The sequence below is a fragment of the Oncorhynchus nerka genome, linkage group LG6, assembly GCF_034236695.1.
Source record: "Oncorhynchus nerka isolate Pitt River linkage group LG6, Oner_Uvic_2.0, whole genome shotgun sequence".
NCBI lineage: Eukaryota > Metazoa > Chordata > Actinopteri > Salmoniformes > Salmonidae > Oncorhynchus > Oncorhynchus nerka.
In genome coordinates this window covers 26,809,196-26,821,418 of record NC_088401.1, presented here as the reverse complement: position 1 = coordinate 26,821,418, position 12,223 = coordinate 26,809,196, and positions in this window count along the sequence as shown.

Genomic DNA, 12,223 nt, shown 5'->3' with positions numbered 1-12,223 from the left:
TGATTTCACTATGGAGGTGCTAACTTATTTGAGCCTAAACATTTTTGACAACGCATGGTGGCAGTCCTACCTAATTAGGCCTATTCAACACAGTTCGTCTCAAAGTTAACCCATCCCTCAAACTCCATTATCATGTGCTGTAGACCTACTGTATATTTAGCTGATGCATAATATTAAGCCTAGTTCTGAACTTCAACGTTAATTCAGGGGTCAGCCAATCATTGTTGTAATTCAGTGTGGGGATTTCTCTTGTTGTGCCAGAGCAGTGTGTATTATGCACCTCTCATTATAACCATACAGAGGGGACTGGTGAGGTCATAGAAATACACCTGTCCAAATGCTGTCGTTAATGAAGCATAGCACCAATTACACAATGAACATGGAGCAGAATAATTGTGACCGACTGCCTGACGAGCTTCCCCCCCCAACGGCTATAGTCTACATTCGAAGACACGCACCCCCATATTAACTGTCTCTCTGGCTGCCGTTCCAGTTCATTTTGAGTAACTGATGCATGTTGATGGGAAGTATGGCAGGGCTGTCAAGTAGTTCACATTCAGAGAACAGGTTGGTGCTGTATTCTGTAATTGACTAGGTTCATCTGCACTGATGTGGAAGAATATGGAAGAAAGCAATCTGGTGCATGACTATTTGTAGGTTTTGTAGCACTGGTGGTTCGCTGAACTATGCTTGAATGAGTAACCTTGCCTGAGACCTGAAGACTTGCGTTAGCTCCCCTGAAAAAAATCCCTAGGCTTTTGCTCAGTTGGTTGACACTGTCTTGTGGTGCACAGACGGACCAGGTTCAAACCCAGTTGGTCAAAGTGGTACAGTTCTTTCACATCAGTGTGGATGAAGGCAAGGAAACAAGTAGAGGGATCATCTTTAGGCTACTGAGATTGCTGACATTTCACCTGAACAATTATTTTTCAATGTCACTGAAAATATTGTCCTGTAGAGGGCAGCATAGCCTATCACAATGTTCAGACTGTATCTATCCTATGTCTGCAGTGTCTATTGTCTGAGGCCAATAGCACAGGCTTACAGAAGGAAATTGTGTGGGTGGGTTGTGATATTTACATTGAAATATAGTACATTTCCTTGGAAACTGGTGGAAAAGGGTTTCATCGCAAGGGGAAAGTATGTGACATGTAATCACTGTGGAAAGAACTGGCTAGGACAGGTTCTACTAAATCCAATCTGTCCTTGTCATTGGACCTGGAAATGACTAGTAGAAAACACTATAGGACTACTAATCGAAAACCCTCTAGAAATAGAACCAAATGATGGGTCATCACTATTATCAATCAGTAGCTGGCATGTATTTCCTTCCTTTGCTTTTCGATTGGACTTTATGTTTTCCATGTCTCTGTGCCAGCTCTTTGCAGATTTTAGTGAAGTGGCTCCATGATATGGCCAAGCTCTCTGGTAACAACACATTGACTGAGAGTTATAACCCATAACTACCAAATCATTGTTATTCGGTCGGGATAACAACTGAAATGGGAGACAATGAAAGATGAAGGGAGTGCTTTCTCTGTGCTTTCTCTCTAGTCCTGTTTTTCCCATTAGCACTGTCTGTGTTGATGCTCCTGCAATTCAATCACCCAACCAAATTAAAATTGCAGCAAACCACCGAGTCCATTTCAATGGGCAGAACTCAGTTCTTTCTCTCTGTCTTCCAAATGCAGCACCGGTTTTCTAAGTAAACAATTCTTCAAAACAACACCACAGCCCTTTTAGTTCACATTTAATCAATTATTTATTTAACTAGGCAAGTCAGTTAAGAATACATTCTTATTTACAATGACGGCCTACCCTGGCCGTACCCTAACGACGCTGGGCCAATTGTGCGCCGCCCTATGGGACTCCCAATCACAGCCGGTTGTGATACAGCCTGGAATCGAACCAGGGTCTGTAATGACGCCTTTAGCACTGAGATGCAGTGCCTTAGACCGCTGCACCACGGGAGCCCTATTACACAATGAAATGTGTCCAAATGCATTAAGCCATCTGTTATTATTGTTGTTGATATCCCTTCTTGATATCCCAGGGTTTTGTTCATTTGACTTTGTCAGGGCCGGCTCCAGGCATAAGCAACATAAGTGGTCGCATAGGGCCCCCAGCTGCTAGGGAGTTAATAACATGGCTAACTTAGCTAGCTAACATACATTTTGAGAAAACAAATTATATTAAGCAGCTAGCTAGCGTTAACAACATTTAGTCATCAATGATACTGAGCGATAGCTAACAAACAATGTAACAAAAGTGTAATTTTGGATTTGAAAAATACTCCAGGCTTTGCATTTCAGGAATCACAGTAGAAAGTACCCCTGGTGCATTCTTCAATTATTTAACCATTTAAACAATATGTTTTTGTTTGACTTTCAAATATGTTTCCCTCATTGACTTTCATGTGTTTCAAATATGAGCTTGTCAGAGGTGTCGGACTAGATGACAATTACTATCGATTGGAGTGCAGCAATTGGTTGTTCAAAAATCTGTGGAGGGGCTTAGTGAAGGGTCAATTAGCTGACTATTAGCCATGTACATTTTTAGATTGGTAGTTAGTCTAACCAGCTATCTAAACTTGTAATATTCATAGTCGAATAAAGACCATGCACGGAGGGCAGTTACCCAGGGGCCCTGGCCTCCAGTGGGCCCCCATTGATTTTGTAAGTGATTCTCACTCAGACATCATATTAACATGGCATAAATCATGTCAAAGTGTGTAGAATTGTAGGAAATTGGCTTTAAAACGGCAAAAACGTCAATCTACCCCATGGCAAAGTGATTAGAATTGCAGGAAGTTGGCTGTAAAACGGCACATTTTTTCTCATTGCTCCATGGCCAAATGAGTAGACTTGCATTACATTTGTTTTAAAATTGCAACATTTTCTCTCTGCTCCATGGCAAAAATATGTAGAATTGACAGAAATGAACTTGTGTATGTATTTCTCTCCGCCGTCAAGAGGGGGGCTACAAATGTTTTGCCGCGAGGTGGGGGGCCCCAACCAAATCTCACTTAGGGCCCCCAAAAGACTAGAGCCGGCCCCAGACAACATAGTTTGCAGGGAAAACTAGCTTGACTTGCACCAGATTCATAAAGGCCCTATTTGCATTATAAGAATAGCCTTCGGCTTAGTTCGAAACCCCTTCAGCATATAAAAGAGGGCCAAGACAAGAGAAGGCAGTGGTCTGATGTCTTTAGTATAGTTCTTAGTCTGACCTAGTGTTCATGGCAGACACTGTTGTGTTGTGTTCCCAAAACATGTCCCAAAACATCAGTCTTCACTCTGTGTCCCCATACTCTAGTATGGCTGGGTTCCAATTCTGCTTTCATCATCATAAATGCAGCAACACATTCTATGCCTGTGTGTTTTCCTCTCTACTTTACAATTTCTTACCCATTGCCATGACAACTAGAGATATCACTCTGAAAGGTCTGAAACAGTCTGCCTCGTGCTAAATTCTCCAGACTGTTTAGTTCCACATGCTGGTGAATCGAACTGGTGTTGCACAATGGCAGGACTGCGGGATGTCCCTGGTTGTACCCCACAGAGTTGACTACACAACTCAGCCTGTCGCCTTTGATACAACTAGGGGGCCTCATCACTGGCTCAATGGGGGGATAATTGTTGCCTTTGAGGCTGACTGTCTGCATTCAGTGCTGTAGCAAGGCGGACCAGAAGGCGACACAAGCTATCTCGTACCCTCGCCACAGATGATACTCAGATTGAGGGTATCCTAAAATGTGCACCGTACCATACCACTGGCCAGAAGACAGACTACAGATGGGATATGTCATGTACTGTAATAAGATAGAGTAACATCACTCACGGTAGGATGATGTGACACAGAGAATTAAGCGAACTGTACAAAGTGAAGGGAGTCAGGACTTCTCCCCCAATTACAGTGTAGAACACTAGGATGTTTGACTGAATTGATGTCATTTGGAGCAAATGATGAGAGTGAAATTGAATTTGTAGATTCTCCCTGCTGACTCCTTGGTGAGCTTGGCCCACTGTTTCAGACTGGGCTCAGCTCAAAGTTCATTTTGAGCTGTTTATGGTTCCCTTATACTCACTTCCCAGATGTCAACCTCCCAACATCAAATATGACCCCACTACCAAAAGTCTCTTCACCTCTACTGGGGAAAAGTCAGATCTACTCCTGGCTAGGCAAATCAACTGACCAGATTTTACTCAGGATTTATTTCTGGAATAGATGGATTTTGGACTATTAGAGAAAAAAAATCGTACTCGGGACCCATTGCTGCATGAGGAGCATAGGCCACCAATGAGGATCGACCTCTCCAGTGAACTATAATTTGGGCAGTCTTTTGTCATTCCAGGAGAAGCTGATGTTCCTGTATCTAAAAATGGTAGATCAAGGGGTGGGTGGAGGGGGATTTATATTCTAACAAATGGGCTAAGGCCCAATGTACACAAGCAACGCCCGCCTCCAAGCAAGGTCCAGGACCCCTGGGGTTAATCAGGGCTTAGTTTGATGGTTGTTGTTGTGTACTTTTTAAGATTACCCTTATTAGCAAATATTTCCTATGATGGTTATGGCTGTCAGACTCAATCTAACATGATCCACGTGTTAGTCTCTTGACAGACATTTAATATTTGGTTATGGATTCTTAGATTATACCCATGCAAACCCAGTCAGTGGGAGATTTGAGCAAAGTTTTGAGTTTTGCACATTTCACGTTAGGATGCATGCCTTTTGTGATAATTCCGAGGTTGGAGGTTTTCCAGGGCGAGGTCGAGGTCTTGTTCTAGCCTGTAATTGGTTGTGTGACAGCAGGAGCACAGCGACGGGTACGGAGGAAGGCTGCTATCGCTCATTTTCATCCCAATGCAGCCCTGCAGGTAGTCCCCAGATGCCTGGCAATATTAGAGAGACAGAGAACACACCTGACTCCCTGGAGTGAATGGATACAGTGATACTGATCTAATATGATGGGGGCTGTGTGGAATGATGCTATCGAACACAGGGGGATGATTGGGAAATGTGAGGGTAACGTGGTGAGTGGATATCTAATCACCCTGCCGCTGTTTCCTCATTGTTATAGCAAGGCACATCTTTTCTATGCCCTGTATATCACATGCTTATCCTGTGCTATGTTCCTCCACACTATCCTAACGATGGGGTTAGGTGTAGTTGGCTATGTTGACAACAGAGCAACAGCGACACTATAGCCTACCCCCCCCATTATGTATCGACACGAATCTATAGGATGGATGTTGTCATTAGCTAGTTTTCTGCGGCTAATGTCGATATCCTTTGTCCCTGCTCTTCCACTGACCTTTCCTGGTCAATAACCCAATTTCACCAACTCCTCAACAAATAGTAGCCTGATTTCACCACATTGTACAGAGTGTCGACTTCAGTGTTTATCTCATGGGACTTCTCCGACCGATGTGTTCATTATAATGGATCGTCCTTATTAGTGGGGTACAAAAGCTTCTGTATAACAAGCCTTTAAGGAAGGCTTTCTCTCTCTACCCCTATCCCCTATCCTTCCCTTCGACCCCTGCTGCAACCCCCCCCCCTTCCAAATCATGTATAAAGACAACTCTCGTTCCATAATGAGAGTCTAAGGCCACAATGCTCTCTCCCCTTTATTAAAGCATCCCTCCACGGTAACGGTTGATAAGCAGGCACACTTTTCCACACCACTGTGATTTCCTCCTGCTGTAGGGAGGAGGCTCGGATCCCAGGCTATGCAGCATGGGTGCTGGATCTGAGCACGGTTTACTCTCACCGCCAGGAGGGAGAGGAACGACAGTCTCCTCAAATGAGATGATCAGCTCTGAGCGGGGATGCTTGAAAGATAAGGGGTTTAGGGCACTGCGAGGATTTGTGTCAATTTCGCTAGATTTGAATGCGTGTCTGAGTCTAAGTCTCTCCCAGTCAATATTAGTCTCAGAAGACATGTTTTAACCGCAGCTTCAATGGTGAATCTTATAGAACCCACTGATTGCAGATGTAATTAGTTATATTCATTTCATAATTCAAAGGTTATAGAATGACTCCATTTCAAGCACTGGATTTAAGATAATTTATTCTGACTTTAGTCTGGCTTTGCACGGTGTTAATGAGAATAAGATGCACTGATGCCAAGACTTTGCCATAGGAGAAAGCTTGGGAAAAGCATTGCAAAAAAAAAAATGTTTTAAATGCAGCATCTGTTTGTAAGACCTGACAGTAGGTATCATCTATAATTCAGTAAGACAAGACGGAAACCAGTGTTCTCAAAATTGCTTGACTGACAAAGTTCACTTTGAGGCCAAATCGCTCTCCTGTATTGGAGGATGCCACAGCTTTCCATCTACACAGCTTTCCATCTACACAGCTTTCCATCTAAAATCACAAGTTATTACATGAGTTTTTAGGCTAGAACAAATCCTATGTGAGAAGCTTCTAGATAAAATTATTGGACGATTCTTTCCGAATTGCTCCTTGCATAGATACCCAGAGCGTGATTGTTACTGTCCAAATGTGGATGGGTCATCACATTGTAGAAGAACTTAATCCATTTAAGAATTTAAATGGATGAATTGAAAAATGTAGAGGTTTTCATGTTACGTAAAAACAAATCTGCTTACAAATTCTGATTGTCCTGGCAGAAAATGTATGACCCAATTCATGATATCCAGACTCTGATTGTGTGGGAAGACAACGTGAGCACAATTTTTACTATCCTCTTTGAGGTGGAGAAACGGTGGAGTGTGTTGTACATGTCAAGAAAAGCTCAAGCTTTCGCTCTGGAATATAGCAGCAAACATATTGCAAATGGCTGCAGAGATGCCCTTCACTGGTTTCAGAACTCACGAGGGCCATTAAATGGCATTAATGCAGCCTGATTTCAGACAGCAATTGTACAATAAGTAACAATTACCACATGACAGTATAACGAGAGAAGGAAACTGATGTGGGAAAAAAGGGTTGGAGCTGTATGCAGTCTAAGTACTTTGACAGGGAATCTGTCAAGCCACTCTTTAGACTTGCAGGTCATCATTCTCCTATTTTGGCATTTACGGTTTCCAAATGAGCATGCCGGTTGTCCTGCTAGTTGATTTGAATGTGTTTGTGTTGCAAGGCTTTTATTGCTCACCGCAAGTGGTCCTGTCAAAAAAGGCACTGATTATGTGCTGTATATTAGGCTGTAGGCCTCCACCTGTCACGTTCGTCGTATGGATCGGACCAAGGCGCAGCGTGGTATGCGTACATTATTATATTAAGAATGAACACTGAACAAACTAACCAAAATGACACTATACAAATGAGTGCTGACAGGCAACTACACATAGACAAAAACCCACGAACACAAAAGGGAAAATGGCTACCTAAACAACGATAAACAGCTGCCTCTGATTGGGAACCATATCAGGCCACCATAGACATACACATACCTAGACCTACAAAACGCCTAGACACACAAAGACCCTAGACAATACAAAAACTAGCATACCCACCCTCGTCACACCCTGACCTAACCAAAATATAAAGAAAACAGAGATATCTAAGGTCAGAGCGTGACAACACCATACCAAATCACATTTTATTTGTCACATGCACCAAATACAACAGGTGTAAACCTTACAGTGAATGCTTACTTACAAGCACTCAACCAACAATGCAGATTTAAGAAAAATAAGTGTTAAGTAAAACAATTGATAAGTTAAAAAAAATAGAAAATAAAGTAACAAATAATTAAACAGCAGCAGTAAAATAACAAGCGAGGCGATATACAGGGGGTACCGGTACAGAGTCAATGTACAGGGGGTACCAGTACAGAGTCAATGTGCAGGGGGTACCGGCACAGAGTCAATGTGCAGGGGGTACCGGTACAGAGTCAATGTGCAGGGGGTACCGGTACAGAGTCAATGTGCAGGGGGCACAGATTAGTCAAGGTAATTGAGGTAATATGTAGTTAGAGTTAAAGTGACTATGCATAGATAATAGAGTAGCAGCAGCGTAAAAGAGGAGTCTGGGTAGCCCTTTGATTAGCTGTTCAGGAGTCATATGGCTCGAGGATAGAAGCTGCTAAGAAGCCTTTTGGACCAAGACTTGGCGCTCCGGTACCGCTTGCCATGCAGTAGCAGAGAGAACAGGGTGACTGAAGTCTTTGACAATATTTAGTGCCTTCCTCTGACACCGCCCGGTATAGAGGTCCTGGATGGCAGGAAGCTTGGCCCCAGTAATGTCCTGGGCCATACGCACTACCCTCTCTAGTGCCTTGCGGTCGAAAGCCGAGCTGTTGCCATACCAGGCAGTGATGCAACCCGTCAGGATACTCTCGATGGTGCAGCTGAAGAACCTTTTGAGGATCTGAGGACCCATGCCAAATCTTGTCAATCTCCCGAGGGGGAATAGGCTTTGTTGTGTCCTCTTCACGACTGTCTTAGTGTGTTTGGACCATGATAGTTTGTCGATGAGAATGGGGGTGTGCTCGGTCCTCCTTTTCCTGTAGTCCACAATCATCTCCTTTGTCTTGATCACATTGAGGGAGAGGTTGTTGTCCTGGCACCACACTATCAGGTCTCTGACCTCCTCCCTATAGGCTGTCTCATTGTTGTCGTTGATCAGGCCTACCACTGTTGGGTCATCAGAAAACTTGCTGATGGTGTTGGAGTCATGTCAGGCCTTGCAGTCATGTTTGAACAGGGAGTACAGGAGGGGACTGAGCACGCACCCCTAAGAGGCCCCCCATGTTGAGGATCAGTGGGGCGGGTGTATTGTTACCTACCCTTACCACCTGGGGGGCGGCCTGTCAGGAAGTCCAGGATCCAGTTGCAGAGGTGTTTAGTCCCAGGGTTCTTAGCTTAGTGAGCTTTGAGGGCACTATGGTGTTGAACGCTGAGCTGTAGTCAATGAATATCATTCTCACATAGGTGTTCCTTTTGTCCAGGTGTTGAGGGCAATATAGATTGCATCATCTGGATTTGTTGGGGCAGTATGCAAATTGGAGTGGGTCTAGGGTTTCTGGGATGATTGTGTTGATGTGAGCCATGTCAGCCTTTCAAAGCACTTCATGGCTACAGATGTGAGTGCTACGGGTCGGTAGTAATTTAGGTATGTTACCTTAGTGTTCTTGGGCACAGGGACTATGGTGGTCTGCTTGAAACATGTTGCTATTACAGACAGGTTGAAAATGTTAGTGAAGACCCTTGACAGTTGGTCACCGCATGTTCGGAGTACACGTCCTGGTAATCCGTCTGACACTGCGGCCTTGTGAATGTTGACCTGTTTTAAAGGTCTTACTCACATCAGCTACGGAGAGCGTGATAACATAGTCGTCCGGAACAGCTGATGCTCTCATGCACATTTCAGTGTTACTTGACTCGAAGCGAGCAAGGAAGTAATTTAGCTCGTCTGGTAGGCCCATGTCACTGGGCAGCTCGCGGCTGTGCTTCCCTTTGTAGTCTGTAATAGTTTGCAAGCCCTGCCACCATTTCTTTACCATTCGGCTATCAGATTTGCCACAAATGCTCCTTATAGGACACATCACTGCACTCTATACTCCTCTGTAAACTGGTCATCTCTGTTTACCCATCGCAAGACCCACTGTTTGATGCTTATTTATAAAAACCTCTTAGGCCTTACTCGCCCTATATGAGATATACAACACCCAGTTCTGCCAGTCACATTCTGTTAAAGGTCCCCAAAGCACACACATCCCTGGGTCGCTCCTCTTTTCAGTTCGCTGCAGCTAGCGACTGGAACGAGCTGCTGGACAGTTTTATCTCAATCTCTTCATTCAAAGACTCAATCATGGACATTCTTACTGACAGTTGAGGTTGCTTCGTGTGATGTATTGTGGTCTCTACTTTCTTTCCCATTGTGCTGTTGTCTGTGCCAAATCATGTTTGTGCCATGTTTTGGGCTGCTACCATGTTGTGTTGCTACCATGCTATGTTGTTGTCTTAGATCTCTCTTTATGTAGTGTTGTGATGTGTGTTTTGACCTATATTTACTGTAATGATTCTCTGAGAGTCGGGAAGCAATTTCAGGAAGTGAGTGTTTTAATAAATAAACGGAACAATGAACACAAAATGCAAACAACGCACTGACATGAAAACAGAGTCAATAGCACCTGAGGAAAGAACCAAGGGGAGTGACAGATATAGGGAAGATAATCAAGGAGGTGATGGAGTCCAGGTGATTGTCATGAGGTGCAGGTGCACGAGACGATCGTGACAGATGTGCGGGATCATCAGCAGCCTGATGACCTAGAGGCCGGAGCAGGAGTATACATGACATTTACATTGTATTTATTTATTTATTTATTTTAATCCCAGACCCCGTTCCCTGCAGGAGGCCTTTTGGTAGGCCGTCATTGTAAATAAGAATTTGTTCTTAACTGATTTGCCTAGTTAAATTAAATTAAATTAAATAAATAAACATCCGACGAGCATCGGAGCCGGGGTAGTATGATTCTATCTTAGGCCTGTATTGATGCTTTGCCTGTTTGATGGTTCGTCGTAGGGCATAGGGTGATTTCTTATAAGCTTCCTTGAAAGCGGCTACTCTGCCCTTTAGCTCAGTGCAGACGTTGCCTGTAATCCATGGCTTCTGGTTGGGGTGTGTACATACGGTCACTGTGTGGACGACATCATCAATGCACTTATTGATGAAGCCAATGACTGATGTGGTGGACTCCTCAATGCCATCGGAAGAATCCCGGAACATATTCCAGTCTGTGCTAACAAAACAGTCCTGTAGCTTAGCATCTGCTTCATCTGACCACTTTTTTAATGGCCGAGTCACTGGTGCTTCCTGCTTTAGTTTTGGCTTGTAAACAGGAATTGGGAGGATAGAATTATGGTCAGATATGCCTAATGGAGGGCGAGGGGAGAACTTTGTACGCATCTCTGTGTGTGGAGTAAAGGTGGTTGCACATTTAACATGCTGGTAGAAATGAGGTTAAAATGGAATGAAGTTTCCCTGCATTAAAGTCCTCGGCCACTATGAGTGCCGCTGGCTGAGCATTTTCCTGTTTGCTTATGGCCTTATACAGCTCATATTGAGTGCGGTCTTAGTGCCAGCATTGGTTTGTGGCGGTAAACTGACAGCTACGAAGAGTATAGATGAACTCTCTTGGTAAATAGTGTGGTCTACAGCTTATCATGAGATACTCTACCTCAGGCGAGCAAAACCTTGAGACTTCCTTAGATTTCTTGTACCAGCTGTTTTTTACAAATATAAATAGACCATCAACCCTTGTCTTACCAGAGGCCTCTGTTCTATCCTGAAAAAGCGTAACACCCTCCAGCTGTATGTTATTCATGTCGTCGTTCAGCCATAACTGTGAAATATAAGATATTCCAGTTTTGAACATTGCTGTGATTTAAAAAAGTCTAAACAAACATGATTCCCATGTTTATGTTGTAAACAGGACTATGTATTTAAATGTATATGCACAACACAGTGGCAGCCCATTACATTTTTTTTTTAAACAGGTCTTTTGACAAATCAGATCAGCTCTTTTGGTATATATTGGGCAAATTATGACAATTGGGCTGCCTGTGTAAACACAGCCATAAAGAAACAATTAAGTGTTCTGTATAATTATATGGATTTTAAAGTCTTATGTATTTGTATATGTTTCACGCTCCTGATAAGATCAGTCGAAGAGAACATTTTTAGGACAAGGCTATCCCATCCAATCACACATTACTAATAATTTAAGGTTTCTTCCTTGTACTAGTTAGGCTACCTCAGACATCATTCGAATTACAAGGCATTGTCAAGCCGACAAAGTGGTTGAAGGCAAGATGGAGTCCGTTTATCACAGCCAATGATCCTCAGTCATTACAAAGACAGGCCAATTAAACCCGAGGTGTGTTGTGAAACAGCATCATTGCCACTCTCTTTTCTTTTGTTTTAGTTGAACACTGCTTCCATGACAACGGACATTGGTGAATACACCAGGGGGAGAAAAAAAACCTCTGCTTTCACCTGTCTTTTTTTCTCTCTTTTGAAAACTATTTTTACTTTCAGGTTGCTAGACTGTGCCTGTATGTGAGAGACAAGAAATAAGTATTTTGTTCTTATTCTGCAACCGTAGAACAGAACAGAAGAATGGTCCCTTTTATATAAAGTGCCACTAAAACTATAAGTAGGTAGGCTACAGTGTACCCATTGTAAGTAGTCTACTTGCAACTGTTCAACTACTAGCAAAATAAACTCTGGAAAATGAAATTACCAT